This window comes from Heterocephalus glaber, unplaced genomic scaffold (assembly GCF_053883595.1).
Source record: "Heterocephalus glaber isolate CG9 unplaced genomic scaffold, H.glaber_assembly_v1.0 deba00001608, whole genome shotgun sequence".
Lineage (NCBI taxonomy): Eukaryota > Metazoa > Chordata > Mammalia > Rodentia > Bathyergidae > Heterocephalus > Heterocephalus glaber.
The window spans coordinates 389,843-408,075 of record NW_028258379.1 but is presented as its reverse complement, the minus strand read 5'-3'; the positions used below and the strand labels follow the sequence as shown (position 1 = coordinate 408,075).

Sequence of the window (18,233 nt, the reverse complement as noted above, 5' to 3'; positions counted from 1 at the left end):
GAGTGTTTCATCTCGTTTCCCTTTGGAGTTGCTGTAGGTGATCTGGAAGTCTGGTTTTGAGACTTGTTTATGTGTCTTCTCATTTCGACTGGGTAGGGGGTGCTGCTGGCGCCCGCGAGGCTCACCTCCTCTGTGCTTGTGGGGATGGTTACAGCAGCCCGGAAGCCTCCTCTTGTGCACTGGGAGTGGTCAATGATTATCTTCTGTCTGGGTGCAGGCAGGGTGAGATCGAGAAGGATGCCAGCAACTGGCCAGAGAAAAAGCAAAGTTTTATAGGGTTTGGAGGGAGTGCTGAATTAAGGAATCTGGGGTGGAATGTTTGTGGTCAAGGTTCTCAGGATGGTCAGCACAGGTGTGTAGATAATATTGGACTTCTTGGCACCAGGGAGACTGCACATCCTGACCTAAATTTTCTTTATGGCCATCTATTCTGTTTACTGAGGATAGCATGACCCTTTAGTGGTTTCCTGTTGTTTGTAGAGAATGGGTCTGCTAAGAGGGTCTCACCCAGGTCAGGTATGACAGTAACCTTTTGGCATTGGCTTTACTCATACAGCATAACTCTGATACAGGTTGTCACATGCATTAATAATTGGCTCCTTTTAGTTGCTGTGTAGAATACCACTGTGTACGTGTTCCACAGTTCATCTGTGCATGAATGGTGCATGCACCATTCATCTGTTGAATAATAGTTAGGCTATTTCCACATGGGGGTTGTCACAGCAGAGCTCACAAGAACACTTCTTTACAGGCTTCTGTGTATCATTTCTCAAGGATCAATGCCCACACGCACAATTGTTGTGTTTCATAGAACTTGCAGTTTTCACATTTTAAGAAACAGCCAAACTATTTTCCAGAATGGCTGCACCATTTTACATTTCCACCACCAGCACATGAGTGATCTGGTTTCTCCATATCCCTTCTAGTATTTTGTTTTGACATACTTTTTTATTATAGCTATTCTGACTGGTGTGCAGTGACATCTCCTTGTGGTTATAATTTGAATTTTCCTAATAGCTCACCATAGTCAACATCTTGCTCATGTGCTTATTTAAATTGCTGTCTCTGGAGCACCTCTGTGGTGGCCATGATAGCCACAAGTGGTGAGCTTGACACTGGTGACCCTGCTTCTGTCCAAACTGCCTCCCTGATACCCATTATACATACTGGGCTTCTGAGAAATTCCGAAGTTTCCCTTGTTTAAGAAAATGGGTAAATCCCACTTCTTTTGTCTATTTTACATATTATTTTTAGTTGTTTTAATTTTTGCTTTTTAGTATTGTTTTAATTCCCCACAATCCTAGATGAAAAACTGCATTAAAATTAGAAATAAATATACTCAAATATATTTATATAAAGCTACGCTTAAAAGCCAACTAGTTAAGCCATTTTTTTCTTTATAGTGAATGACAAAAGTTTCCCCTAATTTCCAAAAAACAGAAATTGTGCCTTTCACTAATTTTAAAATAGCTTAAAGATCTCTTGTCAACAGCAGAAGTTTCTTTTCCTGTAGAACCAGCACACCAATATCCTTCCATATATCAGGAAGGTACCAGCAGGGTGGAAGAATGCAAACTTAAGTAGAAACACTCATAATTTGGTCATAGTACCTTAGCTATAAGTGTAAGATACTTACCAATAATGAGGAGTACATGCATGGTGCTGGCCTACGGTGCCTTTTGTAATTCTAAAGGTTGGGATTAGAAAAGAAGCCCTTCCCAGAGCACATGAACCACACCATAATCTAGTATGGACAACACTATTTTAGTTTTTTCTTCTTATAATCAGGCTGTCTTTTTTTTTAAGAAGAGACATTTTGTGAGCAAGGCTTACAAATCTGCCATGTTTAAAAAAAGAAAAACGCATTACCCCTAGCACACCTTCATAGCCCACGGGGGGCACTGTCAGGAAGGATCTCAGTGTCCTGGCCTGAAAACACAGAGGCCATCATGAGGCCAGGCTGTTGCTCATTTTGCCTTGGTGAGGCCATGTGAGGTGACAGCCTGCAGCATGATGCAAGCTCGCATGAGCTACAGCTTCCCAGAGGGCCAGGAGACAGAGGTTACTCTATTCCCGGCCCCAGGGAGCAACAAGACCTCCTCACTCACTTCCTGAGCCAATTGGTACTCTGTGGCCCCTTCACGTGCATGCAAGTGGCTCTCTGGAGGACAGAATCTGGCCACAGTGGAACATTTTTCTCCCATGTTATCATCCACCCTGACTTTTCTGCTGGGAAATCTGTGAAAAGACAAGGATAATTCTGGTGGAAAAAAAATCAAAATATTCATGCATATGTACCTTTCCCAAATGTTACTGTCCACATAGCTACATCTGAGGGCTTTGTACACAGCACTCAGTAGGCTCTCTGGAGAATTCCATAGGGGTGACTAGTACAAGGTTTCCTTTTTCTCTGTGTGAGGTAGAAGTAATTAGCGGGGCGTAGTCGCTTTTAGAATAATATGTTTTATGTTCCCATTGGACCTTGAATTGGAAAACACAAATAATTGTGTAGAAGGAGCATTTGCCACAGGTAGAACTGAGGGCTGCTGGCTGATCAGGCCCTGGGGAAGGACTTCGCCTCTCCTCACTTCATTAGATTTCTTGTTAGGTTCAGCCAGGACCCTGGGAAGACTGGAAGGCAGAAACAGGGTGCTGGCCAATTCTCCTTCCCATGAAAAAGATAATAGCATTCCCATGGAGCTACTTTAACACCAATCAGAGACAAAGTGTTCTCATACCAGGACTAGAGAAAGGAGAAGGCTATGAAAATGTGAAGCTGGATCCCATTCCCAAAGAATTACAGGATCAAGCCAATTCTAGTATCTGCCTGGTCCTGGCTTTTCTGTAATAAACATGGCTGAGAGCTTTGGCCTAAGAACAGTGTGTTCTAGGGCAGTATAGTGTGAATTTGTGCCCTGATTTGTGCATAATCCACATGTACAATAGCTATATAAATAAATGGGACAGTTTGGAAAGGATGACTAAAAAGCAGAAAAGGCTGGTGAGGGTGCAGGGGAAAAGGAACCCTTCTCCACTGTTGGGGGGAATGTAAACTAGGACAACCACTATGGAAATCAGCATGGAGATTTCTCAAAAAACTACAACTAGAACTTTCAATATGGAGATTTCTCAAAAAACTACAACTAGAACTTTCAATCTACCCAACTATTCCCTTTCTACGTGTCTTCTTGAAAACGTTAAAGGCATCATATTACAGTAATACATGCATACCTATGTTTATGCACAATTCGTGATAGCTAAATCTTAGACGCAGACTATATGTCCATCAACACATGAATGGATAAAGAAAATACAGTTTTTATACCAGTAGAGTATTATTCTGCCATAAATAAAAAATAAACTTGAGTCATTTGTGGGAAAATGGATGCACCTTGAGCCCATATGTTAAGTGAAATAACCAGACACACATTCCTAAATAGCATGGCTTCTCTTATATGAGAAACCCAAAATATAAATAAATAGCAGAATAAAAGTTAGATAATGAGAAGTAGAGAGATCTTTTGCAAATGACAAAGGGACCAAGAGATGGGGGAGAAAGAAGAAAAGGAAAGGGGTTGAAAAAAGAGTTAGGATGTGTTATGTGGATGTACCAACTTGCCACAAAGAATGTGATCATTATGTACTGCAAACATGTTCTGATAAAAAATAAAAATTGAAAAAAATCCCAAGATTGTGTTTTATAAATATGATTTCATTTAACTTTCATAACAACAGGAAGGTGCTTCTACAAGGCCCAGTATGCATGTGTGGAACCGAGAGGCGGTATGATTAGGTAACTTTCCCAGCGTCATGCAGTCAGCAAGACGAAGGACTGAGAATTAAACATACAGTCTGGCTCTGGGTCTCTTGGTAAACATGCAGAGGGAGACTACAGATCACTTTACAAAGAAGCCTGGGGACCACAGGCATCTGAGGGCTAGAGATGGAGGAAAGGGCCAGGGAGCTGGCAGAAAATCCAGAAGAGTCTGTGTCACTAAAGGAAAGAATCAATCAAGAAGGAGAGCTAGAATGTTCAGACCAGAGAACTAAGAGTCAATGGGTTTGGACTCCTGAGAGAGAAGGAGAAATCAGGTCAAGGGCAGCCTGTGGGATGGCATGGAGGGGCAGGGGAAGCACTCATTTTTGGATTTATCATTAGAATATAGCAGCCCTTGGTAGATTGTTAATAAGTCAGATAGAACTTCCAAGAAAATCACAAAGTGGTGAGTGATAACTCAGCCTCTCCAAGATTCAGAATCCAGATGTGGGAATAAAAACTTGGGGAAGCAAAAGAGAGAGAAATAGATATCCAGAAACCAGAAAGGATCTGACAGGAAAATTGAAAGCTACAGAGAAATTTAAGACAGAACATGTAGCAGAGAAGGGAAGACACAGTCAGCATTTTCTCCTTTGTTCCCTGCTTTTGGCTCACAGGAAAGGGAAACCAAACTAGAGATAAAGTGAAAGTTGGAGACTCTGGAGGAATGGACCAGGAAGTGCTGTGATCTGCAGGGACAGAGCGGGATTCTGCTCCCATGTAAGTCTTTTAACAGGCAATGGCTGGTGAGTTGCTCAGATGCCATTGCTGGGAAGTGTTGATTGTTTGAACCAGGGACCTAGAGCAGCTGTGGGATGGTTTCATTTTAGGGCTCCCAGTGTTATGTTTCCATAGTGACTGGGTGAGAGACAACCACAGCTGGAAAGGGACCCCCTGAGGGGTTTGAGCTGAAGGACACAGGCCCTGCCCCCACAGCCAGAGGCCAGATCCAGCCTCAGTTGCTCTGGATTTCAAAGTTGCCGCATTGAAGCCCTCACCCTGCTTCTGCCACCTGCTGGTGCCTGCATCCAGCATGGACCTGGGGCCTGTTTGGCTTCCTTATCTACCAGGGTGAGCAGGGAAAGGTCTTGACTTGGGAAACTGCCCCCAAACTGTAGATCCTTGAAGAAGAATGAAATCACAGAAATTTATTTTCTTTCTTTCCTTCTTTGTTTTTGTGTTTGGTTTTGTTTTGTTTTTCTTTTTTCATTTTCTTTTTTCTTTCCTCTTTGTTCTTTACCAGTTTATTAGGGTTTGGGGAATTTTCCTTTGTCCTTGCTTTTTCTCTCTTTTTCTTACTTCCTTTTCCCCCTCTTTTTTCCTTTATTTTGCCTCTTCTCCCTTAGAATTTTTCTCCCTTTGTTTTTTATCTAATATTTTTAGTCCCTATTTAACTTCCTCTTTTCCCTCTTTTACTTTTATTTTCTATTCTCTTCAGCTTTTTCTGTTGCCTTTACCTAATTCTACAAACATATTTCTGTCCCCAACAGAATCTTTTGTTCTACTTCTCTCTCCTCCTCATATTATATAGTTTAAAATTTCAAATTTTTCCTCTTGCATTATCCTATTCTCAATCCCTAATATTGTGAATAGAATAAGCATAAAGATTTATTAATCTTTAGCTAGATAACTCTATAAAATTTCTGTTAAATTCTTTTCTCCCATTAGCAGAGATACAGCTGTCACATTTAGTATATATTAGCTCTAGGTTGTTTTAATTTTTATACCATAATTGGGGATTTCTTCTCTAGTTTTCAGGATGTGGTACATAATTTATTCATATGGTATGTTAGTATCCAATATGTCTTGGATGATACTTCTGTAGCTGATTTGTTCGATATTACCAGGATCATATAACTGCTGAGACTAATGGATTTTCTCTATAAGCCACTACCCAGATTACCTCTGTGACATTAAGTATACTACAGTACCTTCTATGAGAACTCAGTATTGGGCCAATTTTGCTGCATCCTCCTCTTCCAAATTACCTGAGGTAGTCTGATCTTGGGGCTGAGCCAAAGGACTATATAGTTAGCTACATCCAAAGTACATTACTAAAGAGTGACTTACTAAAGAGATCTCTGTACTAGCAACAAAATCTTTCCAATATAAGCCTCTACCTCAGCACAAAACAAAATAAAACAAACAAACAAAACTGAAGAGAATATTGAAGAGACAAGGCAATAATTCCTCCCCAAACTCCCAACTCCCTGAAAGCTAATCAAGGGAGAATAACATGTCACAGATCTTAATTACTGAAAAGAATAACAGAGGAGGTTAGGAAAGAGATCAAAGAGGTACTCAGCAGGATCACACAAGATATAACTAAACAGATAATGGGAGTAATAATCAAAATGATCCAGGAGTTTTCAGAAGACACTAATAAAAAGCTAGCTGAGCTAAATAAAGTGATAAAAAATATGAATGACCCACTTATCAAAGAATTAGAGTCAATGAGAAAGTTTCAGTCAGAAATCTAGGAGATTAAAAATTATATTGAAAGTATGGGTGGAAGGGAGCAGTGCAAGGATGGAATTCACAACTAGAAGACAGTGATGCCTCCAAAGACCAGCTACTCAAAGACACCCTAAAAGCAAAAAGAGAACATGAAAAATAGACCCAATACCGCCCAGATAACCCTAAAAAGACTAACCTAAGAGTAACTGGAATAAGTGAAAAACAGAAGACAACTCAAATGATATTAAAAAAAACCCATGCACAGAAATAACAGCAGAAAACTTCACAAATATAGGGGAAGAAATAGACAGATGAGTGAGACACATAGAACCCCAAATAACCACAACCAAAAGAAAATGCCTCCACACCACATTATACTCAAGGTAGAAGAAGTCTGTCACAGAGACAAAACCTTAAAAGCTGATAGAAACAAGCAATGAATCATATATAAAGATAAACCCATCAGAATTATAGCAGATTTCTCAACACAAACCTTAAAGGCCAAGTGGGCTTGTAATAAAGTGTTTCAAGCCCTAAAAGATGTCAACTTCCAACCCTGACTTATGTATTCTGCAAAACTTTCCTTCAAAACTGATGGAGAAATAAGGTATTTCTTTGACAAGGAGCACCTCAAGAAATTCATGACACCAAGACAGCATTACAAAACATTATCAAGGTTATCCTAGAAAGAGACAATGAAGCAAAAAATGCCAATAAGTAAAAAAAAAAAAAGTATATACCTGGTGGGATGAGCAGCTAAGCAAAAAAAAAAAAAAATGCAAGGACAGGAATAAGTCAATACCTTTCAGTAATGACTCTCAATGTTAATGGTCTCCATCCCCCATCAAAAGACACAGACTGGTAGAATGGATCAAGAAAGAGATCCAACTATGTGAGGATATAAGGAACACATTTAATTCAAAAGGAAATTGACAGATTAAAAATCAAAGGATGGAAAACAATATTCCACACAATGGAAACCTGGAAAAAAGCAGGAGTAGCTATCCTAATTTCAGAGAAAGTGGATTTCAAGCCAAAGTGGATCAGAAGAGACAAAGAAGGTCACTATGTATTGGTTAAGGGAACAATTCCTCAGCAAGAGATAATTATAAACATACGTGCATCAAATACCAGCATGCCCATATTCATAAAACAAACATTAATGGACATGAAAAATCAGATAAATACCAGCATAATTATAATGGGAGAACTCAATACCTCACTGTCACAAATAGAAAGATCAACTAGACAAAAAAAAGTCAACAAAGAAATATCATAGTTAAACCAAAGTTTCAAACATATGGAAATTAATAGATCTCTACAGTGTTCCATCGAACAACAAAATACAGATTCTTCTCTGCAGCATATAGGATTTTCTCCAAAGTAGACCACATAGTAGCCCATAAAACAAGCTTAAGTAATACAAAAGAATCAAAATTATCCCATCCATGCATATTATCAGATCACAGTGCACTGAAATAGAAATCGATGGCAAAAGAAACCATGTAAACATGTAGAATTAAATAATACCCTCATGAATAATCAGTGAATTACAGAAGACACTAAGGATTGAATTAGATAGTTCCTACAATAAAGTAATTATGCCAGTAGGACTACTGGAATCCATGGGACAAAATGAAAGCAGTTCTAAGAGGTAAGTTTATAGGGATGAATGACAATATTAGAAAAACAGAGCAAGCTCAAATAAATAACCTGATGATGTACCTCAAGGTGCTAGAAAAACAAGAACAATCCAAATAAAATACTACTATGAGGAAGGTAATCATAAAGACCAGAGCAGAAATTAATAAAATTGAAACTAAAAAAAAAAATACAAAGAATCAATGAATCGAAGAGTTGATTCCTTGTAAGAACAACAGCAAAAAAATAGACAAATGCTTAGGCAATCTTATCAAAATAAGAAAAGATCCAAGTGCATGCAATTAGAAATGAAAAGGGCAAAATCATTATGGATTCTGCTGAAAACCAGAATATTAATAACTACCTTGAAAATCTGCAGTCTAATAAAATGGATAATTCAGAATAAATTGATAGATTCCTAGATACATATGAACTTCCAAAGCTGAATGAAGAAAATATAAAAATTCTGAATAATCCAGTATCAGTCAATGAAATTAAAGAAGTAATTTTTAAAAACTACCAACTAAGAAAAAGCACAGGTCCCAGTGGATTCACTGCCAAATTCTACAAGAACTTTAGAGAAGATCTAATGCCAATATTCCTCAAATTCTTTTTTTTTTTTGCACTTAAATTGTTTTATTGGTACATTTTAGGTATACAGTACATTTACATTTATTGTTGGGTGCTTGTACCTGTACATGATGTATCTTGGTTCTTATTTTTTCCCCATTACCTGTGCACCCTTCACCCCCTCCACCCTTCCCTATTTACATAGACTTTGTTTCCATTTTTTCCTTTTCTCATAATTTTTCCTTTTCCTTCTTTCCTTTCCCCTTCCCCTCCCACTTCCTCTACCTCTTTGGACCTTTTCTTCCTATTTCCAATTATCAATTATTCATTTTAATAATTTTAATCCTTATTTACACTTTCGGTTTCTCACACTTGAGAAATGATTTAGTATTTACACATGTGTGTCCTATTTATTTCACTTAAGAGGATGGCCTCAATATGCATCCATTTAGCTATAAATGTCTCTAGTTTCTCATTCTTTATGGCTGAGTAGTACTCCATTTTATTATAAAAAACCACATCTTTATCAAGTTTCTAGTTGATGGACACTTAGGCTGTTTCCAAGCTTTAGCTATTACAAACTGTGCTGCTATAAACATGGGTGCACATATATCGCTGTGGGATGATTCTTTTAATTCTTTTGGGAAAGATCCCCAGCAGGGGAATAGCTGGGTCAAATGGGACTTCCAGTCCTAGTTCTCTGAGGTATCTCCATACTGATTTCCACAATGGTTGCACCAGTCTACACTCCCACCAGCAGTGGAGAAGGGTTCCTTTCTTTCCACAGCCCCACCATCATTTGTTATTTCTTGATTTCTTGATAGCAGCCATTCTTTGTGGGGTGAGGTGGAATCTCAGTGTTGTTTTCATCTGCATCTCTTGAATGACCAGTGATGCTGAATATTTTTTATATGTTTATTTGCTGCTTTTACTTCCTTGTCTGAGAAATATCTGTTCATTTCAGATGCCCATTTTTGAATTGGGTCTTTAAATTTGGGGGGTTTGATTTTTTTAAGTTCTTTATATATTCTAGATAGTAGTCCTTTGTGTGAGGTACAGCTGCTAAAATTTTTTTCCTCATTGTACGTTGTCTCTTCACACCATTGGTGGTTTCTCTTGCAGTGCAGAAGCTTTTTAATAAGATGAAATCCCAGTTGTTGATTCTTTGTGCTAGTTCCCATGCTACTGAGGTTTTGTTCATAAAGTCTTTTCTATGGCAATGTCTTCAAGAGTTCTCCCTAACTTATCTTCCAGCAAGTTTAGTGTTTCTGTTTTAATATTTACATATTTAATCCACTTTAATCTTAGTTTAGTGCATGGTGATAGATATGGGTCTAGTTTTAATCTCTGGCAGGTTGAAATCCAGTTTTTCCAACACCATTGATTAAATAGGCTATCTTTCCTCCAATGAGGGTAGTTGGCTCCTTTGTCAAAGACGAAGTGGCTGAGTGTGTCTGGAGTTGTTTCTGCATCTTCTAATCTATTCCACTGATCCTGGGGTCTGTTTCTTTGCCAGAACCATGCTGTTTTTATTACAGTAGTTTTGTAGTATAGTTTCAAGTTATGGACTGTGCTGTGATACCCCCTGCCATGTCTCTGTTGCATAGAATTGCTTTTGCTATTCTAGGTCTCTTCTGGTTCTAAATGAATTTTTGTATTGTTTTCTCTAGTTCTGTGAAGTATGTTGTTGGAATTTCAATTGGCATTGCATTAAATCTATATTAACAGAGCCAAGGACAAAAACCATATGATCTTCTCAATAGATGCAGAAAAAGTATTCTACAAAATCCAACACCCATTCATGATAAAAAAAAAAAAAAACCCCACAGAAAACTGGAAGAGAAGGTCTTTATCTCAACCTGATTAAGGCTGTCTATGAAAAACCAACAGCCAACATCACACTAAATGGTCAAAAACTGAAAACCTTCATGCTAAAATCAGGAATAAGACAAGGATGCCCACTGTCACCACTCCTGTTCAATATAGTTCTGGAAACATTAGCAGCAGCAATTAGAAAAGACAAAGAAATAAAAGGAATAAAGATAGGAAAGGAAGAAGTTAAACTGTCATTATTTGTTGATGATGTGATACTTTACACAGAAGACCCAAAAAACTCTGCCAAAAGACTTCTAGACTTAATTGACAGATTCAGTAGAGTAGCTGGATACAAGGTCAACACTCAAAAGACAGTAGCCTTCTCATAAACAAATAACAGACTCACTGAGAGAGAAATTAGGGAAATAATTCCTTTTACAATAGCATCCAAAAAATGAAATATCTGGGAATCAATCTAACAAAGGAAGCAAAAGACCTCTACACTGAAAACTACAGCACTCCGAAAAAAGAGATCGAAGAGGCTATAAGAAAATGGAAAGACATCCTTTGCTCCTGGGTAGAAAGAACCAATATAGTGAAAATGGCCATACTTCCAAAACTGCTATACAGATTTAATGCAGCTCCTCAACTTCTTTCATGAAATTGAAAAGGAAGTACCTTCATACCTCAGTTCAAGAACGCTTTTGTTTGCAAGCAATTTTGTTAGCAAACAGAAGTATTTGGCAAAATTTTGTTTTTGTTTTTGAACTTTGCATTGGGTAACAAACATGACCATGGGCATCTTTCCTGGATGAACATGAATGTGACCAACTTTTCCAGAATTGCAGAATGAATTAAGTTTGTGAAATGAGGTACTACTGTAGTACACTCAAAAGTCATTCCTTGATGCAAGGATTTCCCCAATTCCAAAACCAGAAAAAGATCCAATCAAAAGAGAACTATAGGCCAAACTCTTTAATGAATGTAGATCAAAATTCCTCAATAAGATACTGGCAAACAGAATGCAGGAAATGATAAAAAAGATCATACGTCATGACCAAGTAGGATTTATCCCAGGGATGCAGGGATGGTTCAATATACACAAAACAATAAATGTAATATACTACATAAACAGACGCAAGGAAAAAAATCACAAGATCATCTCAATAGACTCAGAAAAAGCATTTGAGAATCCATTCATGATTAAAATAAAACCTGAAGAAAATGGGTATTGAAGGTCTTTATTGCAATTTGATAAAAGTCATCTATGACAAAGCAATGGTGAACATCATATCAAATGGAGAGAAACTGAAGGTTTTCCCTCTAAAATCAGAAACAAGATAAGGATGTCCACTATCACAATTCTTGATCAATATAGTTTTCAAAACATTAGCCAGAGCAATGAAGCAAGAGAAAGAAATAAAAGGGACATGGATAGGAAAAGAAAAAGTTAAATTATCATTATTTGTGAATGACATTATCTTCTGTATTGAAGACTCCAACAACTCCTCCAAAAGATTCATAGAACTAATAACCAAACTCAGTAATGCAGTAGGATACAAAGTGAATGTTGAAAAGTCAATGGCATTCCTGTACACCAATAATAAATTCACCAAGAGAGAAATTGGGGAAACAATGCCTTTCACAATAGCATCAAATAAAAGAAATATTTAGGAATTAACCTAATCAAGGAAGTGAAAGGCCTGTATGATGAAAACTACAGTACTTTGAAAAGCACATTGAAGAGGATAACAGAAAATAGAAAGACATCCCTTATTCCTGCATAGGCAGAACCAATATAGTCAAAATGGCCATACTTCCAAAAGTGTTATACAGATTTATCACAATCAAATCAAGATATCAATAGCATTCCTCACAGATTTAGAGAAAGCAATCCTGAAATTCATATGAAACCAGAAGAAACGTAGTACAGCAAAAAATTCTGCACAACTATGGGGGCATCACAATCCTGGACTTCAAGTTGTACTACAGAGCCCCAGTGATAAAAACAGCATGGTCTTAGCAAAAAACAAAAAACAAACACAAAAAAACAGACTTGTGGATCAATGGAGAAGAATAGAAGAGGATCCAGACACAATTCCAGGCATACTCAGCTACCTTATTCTAGAAAAAGGGGCCAAATACTTTCACTGGAAGAAAGCTAGCCTCTTTAATAATTGGTGCTGGGAAAACTGGCTATCCACATGCTGAAGATTGGACCTAGACTCATATCTCTCACCATGCACTAAATTAAAACCAAAATTGATCAAAGATCTAAATATTTAAACAGAAACACTTAATCTGGTGAAAGACAAAATAGGTAAAACTCTTGAAGACCTAGGCATGGGCAGACTTTCTGACCCGAACCCTGGTTATATAAGAAATAATACCAACAATCAAGAAAGGGGATCACATCAAATTAAAAAGCTTCTGCACCACAAAGGAAAGCACCAAAAGAGTGAAGCAACAAGCTACAGAATGGAAAAAAGTTTTACCAGGTACTCCTTGGACAAAGGTACTCGTCTAGAAATACAGTGGTGCCTCAGCTCATGAACACTTCTGTTCTTGAATATTTCAGTTCTTGAAAAGAAGTGTTCAGCAAAATTTTGCTTCCATTTGTGAACTCTGGGTTGAGTAACAACACGACCATGGCCATCTTCCCCCCATGAACATGAACTCGGCCCTCTTTCCCAGAATCTTGGAACAGATTAAGTTTGTTAACCAAGTTACCACTGTAGGTAAAGAACTCAGCAAAATTAGACCCCCTAAATTACAAGACCCAATCAGGAATGGCCACTTGAATTGAAGAGACACTTCTCAGATGAAATACAAATGGCCAATAAATACGTGAAAAAAAATGTTCGACACCCCTGACCATTTGAGAAATGCAAATTAAATCAACACTGAGATTCCATCTTACCCCAGAAATAATAGCTATCTTCAGGAAATCAACCAATAACAAATGTTGGAGGAACTGCAGAGAAAAAGGAACATTTCTTCATTGTTGGTGGGAGTGAAAGTAGTACAACCAGTATGGAAATCTGTATTGAAAAATCTTCAAAAAACTAAAAATAGAAAATCCAGTGCCGGAGATGTAGCTCAGTGGCACCGTGCCAGCCTCACAAGCACAAGATGCTCAGTTTGATCCCTGGTACCAAAAAAAAAAAAAGAAAAGAAAAAGAAAAGAAATTCTATTGACTGGGTATCTTCTCTAAAGACATTATATTACATTGACAGATGCATAGAAATGCACAATCCATAATATCTAAATCTTGGAAGCACTGTAATAGATGGATGGATAAAGAAAATATGGCATTTACACACATGGAGTACTACTCTGCCGTAAAGAAAGGTAAACTTGGGTCATTTGTTGGAAAATGAGAGCATCTTGAAACCACAATGTTTAATGAAGTAAATCAGACACAAAGCTTAAATATTGCATCATTTCTTTTATATGAGAAACCCAATACATACATAAAGTGCAAAATAAGAGAGACAATAGGAAGGGGGGGGGTATTGTAATCCAGCAACATGGTCATTGTATTTCAAAGCTTACTTAGTATAATTGTTTATTTGTTTTATAGGTTTTTTGATCTATTAGTCTGGCTGTTATTCTATTTATGACAACTAACTTCGTAAAGACAAAAATAAATAAATAAATGAATCTGATGCTAGCAAAAAACAAAAGTAACTCCCCCTCAAAAAAAAAAAGAAAAGAAAAGAAAACATCTGAGAGTGGGATTTACCAGGGAAGGAATTTGTTTGGGATCAACAGATGTGGGGTATCATCAAGAGCAGGATTAATGTAGACCATGCAGCTAGGTTGGCCAAAGAATGAAGTGAAGCCCTTGAGGCCTGATATACAACAACATGCAATTCTGTGTCTACTCATGAGGGTGCGTGCAGTGTTAACTCTCTTTTCTTTATCTGAGTGCATACATTGGAAATTTGTCAAATATGCTCTGGCCACAGAGAAGAAAATCTCTTGCAAGGCCTAGAGTTTAGGTTGAATTGTTTCAATTTAATCAACATAACTCATCCTTAGATCCAACCCAACTTACAAATTACCCTTGTCAAAAGGCTTATAAATCTGTATGCTTTAATTTCTTATTCATTTTAGATAAGGAGACCTGAGAGACAGTGTGATAAAAAGCTCAGAAAACTTTAGAGCTCTTCGAATGCAGACTCAGTGATCTTGTTGCAGTGATGCAGGTGTGTTGGAATATTATTTTACTGCTTTCCATTTTCTTAGGGCTGAGATCAAATGTGATAAAGCACCTTAGCTGGAGCAAATGATGGAAACAAGGTACAGTGCAGTGCAAAATATACTAAGTACTAGGCTTCCAAGTTTTCCAGCTATTTTCTTATAAATGCATTCGTGTGGGCATAGTATTTCCTTAGGGCAAAACATAATTTTTAAAACTTATATTTATTGTTTTATTAATTATTAATTACTGTTTTAATTACCTATTAATTACTGTTTTCTCTTAATGTTTGCAAGGAGTGATTTATTTTAGCAAAATTGCAAACCTCACTAGCCCTGCTTTACTTGATATCCACTTCCCTAGGACAAAACACATTCCTTTTGGCACATTGATTAATTGTTATATGTATAAGTTAATAATGGTGTGTAAATTCTTAGTTTACTCCAATTTAGCATATATTTTGCACATGTCTATTATATTTTCAATATTAATGACCAAATAAAATATACAATTTTTGCTAATTTCTACATTCCTAGAAGTTTATTGTTACTAAATATTTTCTAATTTGTCTTTTGCACGTTTGCAATCTTGATTGTGAAAGGTATTTGTATAATCAATTACTCATAAGCATTTCCAGGGTAATAATTGTAGACTCACCTTTTCATTGATATGGAATTTATTTTAACCCTTCTCCCATCACATTTTTGTCTAAGAAGGATGTAAGGAAATCAGTTAAAGTGAAATGGGTGTGATTTTCTTTAGTTCAATCATAGAGGTATTTGATGATAAAATGTATGCAGAAAAATATATGGGGTGGTGAATTTAGCATGAATGGTGAAGTGTTAAATGGTTTAACTGAAAAAATGTTAAAGTTCAAGGCCATGGATTACAGCTCCACCATCGCTGGGATCTGAGCCTGTGTATCGGGGATTCCGGTGGTCAACAATTGTGAGAATCTTCCTCCAAAAAAACAGAAAAATTCCCTTAGAATAATCACCACAGTTTGAAAAGTTCAGAGAGCTTCTAGCTGAGCCACTTACAAGACCTTAGGCAACTTGACTTTTCTGAGCCACAGTTCTGTGTCTGAAAAGTGGGACAAAATGGCTACCTCCCAAGGCCCTTGTGAGAAACCTCTGCGATTATAGGTTTTAAGCCTCGGCACCTGGGGAGTTCGACACTGGTGAGGTTCTTGTCCTTTCTGAGCCCCACAGGTTCTGGTCTCCCGAGATGTCAAGTAAGATTTCACTAGAACCTAAGGCCAAGTGCCCCCCAACAGCCTGCCTTCCTTTGACGACTATAAACTTCAAAGTGTGGAACTATTTGCATGTGAAAGACCTGATGCAAAATATGGGATGGCAGAAAAATCTGTTTGCTCCTGAGGTTGCTTTCCTCAAGGAAGAGGACCGTAGATGACACCATCCCATTGGTTCTGGCCAGAGAAGCCCCCAAGGATCCTTACTTAATTTGAGAAAGTGGCTGAAAGTTCAAACTCAAAAGGCACCTGGAATAATCAAGAAAGGTGATATGACCAATAAAGTTACCTGAAGTAAATAAGGGCAAATTTTCTTGTCAAAAAAGCTTGGCTAAATAAGTCCTTTCCCGTCACCTCCTTCCCCAGGCCCAGCAGGAGCTTCATTTCATTGGCCTGCTTCTCAGAACTGTCAGGACACACAGGTGTGTGTGTGGTGGGGAGTCCCTCTGGCCTTCTCCACAGCAGCTGCTTATGCCTCTGGTTCTCGTCAGTTTGAGTCTCCAAAGTACCTGACAGTTTGTGAGGAATTTTCTTGTCAGGAACCTTGTTAGACAGGCAGAGCTGGTCTCATTGACTTCTCAGTTTTTGTTTCTCCTTTATGGCAATGGACTGTCCTGCTAAAATGGTTCTCATCTAATAGTTCTTGGGAGCTGATAGTGGAGTCTGTCTTCCACACTGAAATGGCTTGGATATAATACAAGTAGATAAAAGGGAGCAAAAAGTAGATGTGACCCATAATGCAGAGAACTTCGACCTGAGATGAGAAGTTGGAATGTAGATCTACATGAAATAAACAGCCTCATTTGAGTTATGCTTTGGCAGAAGCAGGGGAGATGGAGGAAACTGAGTTAATCTTTAGAAGGTCAATGAAGCAGTCTGGTCCTATGTAAAGGTAATGTGGCAGAAAAAATTGAAATTAAAATAAGGAATGAATTTGAAAGATTTATAAAGGTGGGCTGTACCTAATATATAGCAACTGGTTAAATTTTGGAGGCAAAAGAGAAGCCAAGGCTTTGGATTCTGTGCAGGCAGGAGACTACTGCCCTTAATCTGGAAGGCTGAGCAGAGAGGAAAGGCAAGAGGATGCTTCAGGTCAGAGCAGTGTCAGGTCACTGTGAGGCACCTGTGTGGAGGCATCCAGGAGACAGTCTCTGCATCACGGGTCACATCTACTTTTTGCTCCCTTTTATCTATTTGTATTATGTCCAAGCCCTTGAAACCAATTCCCTATTGAGAATTTGCTGTTTCAGAAACTGCAGTGACATCTTAAATATATTACCAGTGAATCCTCATAACACATGTTGGTGTTATTTTGCCTATTTTAGGGATGAAGAAATTATCTTAGAGAACTTAGGAAAACTGACCAAGTGTTGAGACTAGAAAGTAGCACTGAGGAAATTTAAATATGAATTCCTCAAACCTTTTGTGATCTTGTTTATCTGCTTTTCTTCATGCATTTTTTGGTGTGCACTCTTTCCATATCCTTTTCATATAATGTACATCTCCAAATCTCACTAAGATGCATGTTAGATGCCACTTCTTCCTTGAGATGCTTCCCGATGTCCCCATCTGGCAGCACTTTGTCCTCCATCTGAATGGCCACTCCCTGTTGTGTTCCTGGGATTAGGGACAGGTCAGCCTGTCCAGCCTGGGATTAGGATTTTGTGCTGGGCTGTGGGCCTTGTGAGGAGTGCGATCATCTCTTAGTCACATTTTTTACCTCTGTACTGAGCCCATAGCCTGGATCATCCCAAATGCTCAGTGCTGAAATGAATTGTCCGACACACAGAAAAATACCAGATTGATATTGGGAGAAAAATGGTATGAACTCCCTGTATTGTTCATGGATGTCTATTTTGTTATTAAACAATTAACACACAAAGAGGAGAGGATCTCTTACTAAAGATTAGCTTTTCACAGTGTGCTTTGTATTTCAAATGGCCTAGAAGCTTCCTTAGACTATGAGAGGACACAGTTGTTGACCGTTGGATGCTTCTTCTATATGAAGTGTGATAAAAAATACACTGAACATTTAAATTATTTTCTTAAAACTTATTACAAGCAAAGACACATTGCCATTAGCCTACCTCAAAATATTTTCCTTTGCTTTGAGCACACTTATCCCATGATTCTTGTCACTTTCTCAAGCAGTTCTGGAAGTCCTCTTTTGTGAGTGCCATGTGTTGCATTGTCATGGCTGCCTTGATGTCCTGAATCAACTCAAAATATTTACCTTTTACAGTTATTTAGACTTTGGGGAAGCACCAGAACTCATATGGTGTCGGATCTGGTGAATAAGGTGGGTGAGGACACACTATAATGTTTTTATGAGCCTGTCTCTCCATTGAATGGCACTCAGCAGCAGCATGACCACATTTTTAAAATCACATCTCATAAAGAGACTCATGAAAGAGAACTTTTAGAACTGCTTCACAACAATTGGACAAGTGAGTCTGAAGTGGTGGAGAGTAGTTTG

The 18,233-nt window shown here is 38.0% G+C and overlaps 1 long non-coding RNA gene across 1 annotated transcript in view; it reads left to right on the top strand.

Moving 5' to 3' along the window:
• Positions 1 to 4,398: 4,398 nt before the first annotated feature.
• LOC147822728 (uncharacterized) overlaps positions 4,399 to 18,233 on the top strand; it is a 28,260-nt gene continuing 14,425 nt past the window's right edge. Inside the window, exons 1-2 of the long non-coding RNA XR_015444980.1 lie at positions 4,399 to 4,537; positions 14,421 to 14,512. This is a non-coding gene — a long non-coding RNA (uncharacterized LOC147822728). The remainder of the gene's footprint in view (positions 4,538 to 14,420; positions 14,513 to 18,233) is intronic.